Source organism: Lactuca virosa, chromosome 4 (assembly GCF_052849685.1).
Source record: "Lactuca virosa cultivar CGN04683 chromosome 4, Lactuca_virosa_CGN04683_v6, whole genome shotgun sequence".
Lineage (NCBI taxonomy): Eukaryota > Viridiplantae > Streptophyta > Magnoliopsida > Asterales > Asteraceae > Lactuca > Lactuca virosa.
The window spans coordinates 515,628,663-515,634,159 of record NC_136429.1 but is presented as its reverse complement, the minus strand read 5'-3'; the positions used below and the strand labels follow the sequence as shown (position 1 = coordinate 515,634,159).

The following is a 5,497-nucleotide window of genomic DNA, read 5'->3' as shown; positions in this document are numbered from 1 at the left end:
CACGTCGTGGTGCCTTCTTTTATAAAGCTCTTATCATGAATAAAACAACCGCCATGCCATGACACACGAATAACCATGACATGGGATCTTAAAACAACGTTTGTTTGATCTTTTGAAAATAATGCCTTTCGAAGGTTTAATTGTTGAGCCTCCGAGATAACTACGAATTCAGTGCTATAAAATCTAATATTTCAATCCAAACTCATGCTTGAAACACATAAACTCTCCCCTCACTAGAATCTCATAATGATCTCGGCTAAATTCCTTCAATGTCCCCGTCTTATAATGCCGAATATACTTTCACCTATCTAAATTCCGTGAGATCAAAAACACAAGACAATTAATACTAGGAAAACGTCCAACATAATTAAAACAATTTACCATCATCCTAAATAAACAAAAATAAAAACAAATAAAAATAAAAATTGTTCAAACATCACCAAAATATAGAAGGAAATCACTACTCATCATCCGAGCGATAGGTACCACTCGTTCCAAACCCACTTTCTCGGACAAACCAACATTCCTCCAATGTTGGAATGTACTCGTAAGAGGAAGCCATATCTACAAGTCAGGGAATATCAATGCGCTGCATTACCAAATCCAATTATCTCCCGATATAGTACATACCCCTACCGAGATCTTCCTGATAAGCCATGGACATAACAGAGTATGGGTCCATAGGCAGTCCCTGCGGTAGTTCCCGTTCTTTCTCCTCTTCTCTCCTCCTACGACCATGTCTCTATGGCTGCTCCTCCGATACTTATACCGGGTAATTAAATGGAACAGAGTAGTACCCGCCCGTAATCACTAACAATCCTCTTTTTTTTTAAAAAGCAGGGATTCAGTAGATGGCCGTCCTTCCTTGTCAGTATCATGTAAATTGGATCATCAAACACACCGAAAGAATGAGCTAGTCTCTTCACCAACATGCCCCATACGTAGGAGATCCTGTGCGCTGCTTTGCAACCTGCTCAGAAAGAAAATCGACAATTGCATAAGGGAGATTGCAGTGAAGGTGATCAGATAGTGTATGAACCGGGGAACATTTTCCCCTACATTTTTCTGATTCACAGTGAAGGTGATCAGATGGTGTAACAATGCTCCAAAAATAAAACAAACCCAATCGGGGAACATTTTCCCCTACATTTTTCTGATTCACAGTGAAGGTGATCAGATGGTGTATGAACGGGTGGATCGGAGACCGATTATTACCCTCCGTAGTATACCCACCATGTACATTCCATTGGAAATAGTTGCCCATTTTCTGTAATCCACCACCCCCTGAGGGAAAATACAGTGGCAGACATTCAGGATTGAAACAAAGTGGTCTGTTATGGCATCCAAGCGGATGTACAGATCTAGTCTCCAAGCCAAATCGACAAGATTATGCTCTCGGTTAACCCCTTCGAGGCGGAATGTGAAATTTTCGGGGTCCCACATGTCTTCATGTCTCATGAAGCTCAATGTGGAGAAGAACTCCATGCAAAGTTCCTTGTAGACTGGCTCCTTAATCTGGAACAATCTCCTCTAGCCTGTGCAAGTAAATTAGAAACCATCTCCAATGAATCTCTTCCTGAAGTGACGGATGGATGTTTCACCAAGTCTAGCATTATCTACCCATTCCCAGTCTACCACTGGTGGCAAAGCTAATTCTCGTTTCCTTAACCACTCCAGTCTTGCTTTCCATCGAACGACTTTTACAGGGTTCCCATCCTCAGGAAAAACAATACCATTCAAACAAAGGAGCTTCTACATCCCTTCGCGGTGCCATATTCCTTCAACAACAATCAACAAAACACACACATACACATCAAAAGATATTAGAAATAAAATACAATATTAGAAGGTTTGCACATGTACCACAACGTGGTGTCTTGCTAGACCACGTCGCGGCTAACGAACAAAACGAATTACAAGCCACAGATTAGGCTTAATCAACCAACCTAATCACATGGATTTGTTTTAAAGCGATGTATTAACCTATTAAGCGTGAAATCTTGAATATGAAACCATCAAATATCCCTAAATCGATAATCCCTAAATTGTAAAACTAGGGTTTAAAAAAATCGAACCGAAAATCGATTGAATCAATGCTAAGTAACAGCTACCTAAAATTTTTGAGTAAAATAATGTTACTTGGATGATGAGAAAAATGCAGAACAATGATGAATCGAACCACGTTGTTGATAGTAGCTCGGAGGGAAGTGGGCACGTTGCAAGGGTGTTTTAGATGAAAAGTGAAAACATTTTAAGGGTCTCTTGTTTTACAGTCCGTTCAAGACCACGCCGTGGTGAGTATATGACCATTTCATGGCATCTCAAATATACGCGTAAATTGAGTTTTGACTGGTACGTGGTCTTTTATTACTACTCTGTGGAACTGGGAATTTTCTCAAAAATTATATTTTGAAAGTATAAATTTTTCATAATAATTTCCACCCTACACACGTTCGCTTACTCGCCCTCAAAGGAACCATCACTAAACGGACATATGATTGACTGAAATAAAACTAAACTAACTAAAAGAAAAGAAAGAAAAAGCAAACCGCGGGTTGCCTACCGAAAGCGTTTTTTTTAGGAGTCGTTAGCTGGACTCCTTCCCGCTCTACATTACAACAGGTGTGTTGAAACTTACTTCTTCTTCTCTAATGTATTCATCTAGTATCCTTTCCTCGTAATGTTTGACCTGATGCCTATTAACTTTGAATTTAGTTCCTTACCATCAGGTTCTTAATTTTCCGGGAAATAGCTTTAATCTAGAGTTGAAAACTAACACCTTTTTCCCTAGTTGGAAAAATTTATTTCCCCTTAATCTTGCATCATGTCATTTCTTGGTTTTAATCTGATAAATAAGTGAATTGGCGTATGATTCATTTCTCAGTTCTTCCAAAGCATTCATTTGCATTAATCGGTTTGTTCTTAGTTTTGGTAATTCAAAATTGCATGTCATGAGTGCCCAATAGGCTTTGTGCTCAATTTCTACAAGAAGATGACAATTATTCCCATATACCAACCTATATGGAGTAGTACTAATATGTGTTATAAAAGCGGTGTGAAATGCCCATCACGCATCGTCGAGTTTCTCCGACCATTATTTCTTATTATTACCCACAAATCTTTCCAAAATTCTCTTTAGAGCTCGATTTGTGACGTCAGTTTGTCCACTTGTTTGAGGATGATTTGGTGTTGCAAACCTATTGTGTATGCTATATTTCTGTAATACATTTGAGATTTTTTCATTACAAAAGTGAGTACCTCGATCACTTATTAATGATTTAGGCATACCAAAACGAGAAAACAACTTCTTGAGAAACTTGACTACCACTCTAACATGATTGGTAGGAAGGGCCTGTGCTAATGCCCATTTGGAAACGTAGTCAACTGCTACTAAAATATATTTATTACCCCTTGAGGCTGGAAATGGTCACATATATTCGATTCCCCATATGTCATGAATGATATTTTGGGGTATCTCCTTACGAGCTGAAATATTTCCCAAACGGTGGCATGATTCACATTCTTTGATAAATGATGTTGCGTCCTTGAAAATTATGGGCCATTAGAATCATGCATCAAAACTTTTCCTTGCAGTGTAATGAGCTCCATGGTGTTCACCGGTAGGTCCTTGGTGACAATGGTGAATCATGTCTCGAGCTTCCTTCCTCGACACTCATCGTCATATGACGTTATCATCACATCTTCAAAACAAGTATGGTTCGTCCCAAAAATATTATTTGAGATCGGCAAAGAACTTTCTCTTTTGTTGGTAACTAAAATGTTTCACCGCATACCTACTAGCCAAATAATTAGCAATGTATGCAAACCATGGTACTTCTCATATTATTAGCATCAAGTATTCATCAGGAAAATTGTCGTCGATTTCTTCTTCTTACAACTGTTCAAGCTCTGGATTTTCTAATATTAAGAGGCGGTCGGGTGCTATATTTTCTACTCCTTTCTTTTCTTTGATTTCAATATTAAACTTTTGTAATGAAAGAACCCATTGAATTAATCTTGGTTTCACATCCTGTTTGCTAAGAAGATATTTCAACATTGAATGGTCAGTGAATACTATTGTTTTGGACAAAATCAAATAAGACCTAAGTTTATCAAAAGCATAAACGACGACTAATAACTCTTTTTCAGTGGTTGTATAGTTCTCTTAAGCCAGATTTAGTGTATTGATGGTGTAGAAAAATGGTTGATCCTTTTTCAATTCTTTGTCCTGGAACTGCTCCTAGGGATCACTAGAATCACACATAAGTTCAAAAGGGAGATTCCAATTAGGGTGGATCATGATTGGGGCAGTAGTTAATTTTTCTTTCAATATGTTAAAAGCATATAGACAATCATTGGAAAAATCAAATATCGCTTCTTTCAAAAGTAATTGAATTAATGGGCGTGCAATTTTACAAAAATCGTTTATGAATCGTCTATAAAAACGACATGTCCTAAAATAACTACGCACCCTTTCACCTATGTTGGAGGTGGTAGTTTAGCAATTGCATCAATTTTCGCCCAATCCACCTATATTCCTGCTTTTGATACTTTGTTACCCAAAACAAGTCCTTCAATTACCATCAAGTGACATTTTTCCTTATTTAGGACTAAATTGGTTTTTTCACACCTAGCGAGCATAACATCAAGATTAGTTACACAATTCTCAATAGAAGAGCCAAGAATTAAGAAGTCATCCGTGAAAATGTCCATGAATTTTTCCACCATGTCATGGAAAATTGCAGTCATGCATCTTTGAAATGTGTCAGGTGTGTTGCGTAGCCCAAACGACAGTTGTCTGCAATCAAATCTTCCATATGGTCATGTGAACGTCGTCTTCTCTTGATCCCTAGGGTCGATCGAAATTTGAAAATATCCTGAAAAACCATCTAAGAAACAATAGAATTGGTGACCATATAATCATTTAAGCATTTGATCCATAAAAGATAAAGGGGAACATTCCTGCTTGTGCCTTCATTTAACTTTTGATAATAAATGCACACCCGCCAACCCGTTACTGTTCTAGTAGGAATTAGTTTGTTATCTTTGTTCTTGACCACCGTCATTCCTCCTTTCTTTGGTACTACATGTATTGGGCTCACCAACAGGCTATCTGAAATTGAATATATAATCTATACATCCATCAACTTAACCACTTCGTTCTTTACTACATCTTTCATTTGTGGATTTAGTTGTCTTTGGGGCTGCACCACTAGTTTTGTATTTTCTTCCATTATGATTTTATGTGAGCAATAAGAAGGGATTATTCCTTTGACGTTGGTTATTTTCCATGCAATTATGATTTTTTGTTTACAAAAACATTAACCAAACTCACTTTTTCTTCTGGTGAAAGGCCAGATGCAATGATAACTGGTTTCTGATTATTATCTTCTAGGTAAGCATACTCCAAATCATCGGGTAAAGTATTTAGATCATGAGAGGGTAGCTTCTCATCCACCACAACTTGGTAATCTAGAGTGCCGCTTCGTGGTGGTTT

At 37.7% G+C, this 5,497-nt stretch overlaps 1 long non-coding RNA gene across 3 annotated transcripts; it reads right to left on the bottom strand.

The window, feature by feature from the left end:
• Positions 1-344: 344 nt before the first annotated feature.
• LOC145109410 (uncharacterized) lies at positions 345-2,311 on the bottom strand. Of its 3 annotated transcripts, none has more exons than XR_013709002.1 (2): positions 1,947-2,311; positions 345-1,778 (listed from the first exon to the last, which is right to left on the bottom strand). It is a non-coding gene; the product is annotated as an uncharacterized LOC145109410 (long non-coding RNA). The 3 variants fall into 3 exon arrangements; XR_013709001.1 differs by having other exon boundaries at positions 2,112-2,311; XR_013709003.1 differs by having other exon boundaries at positions 2,140-2,311.
• Between the last annotated feature and the right edge of the window lie 3,186 nt (positions 2,312-5,497).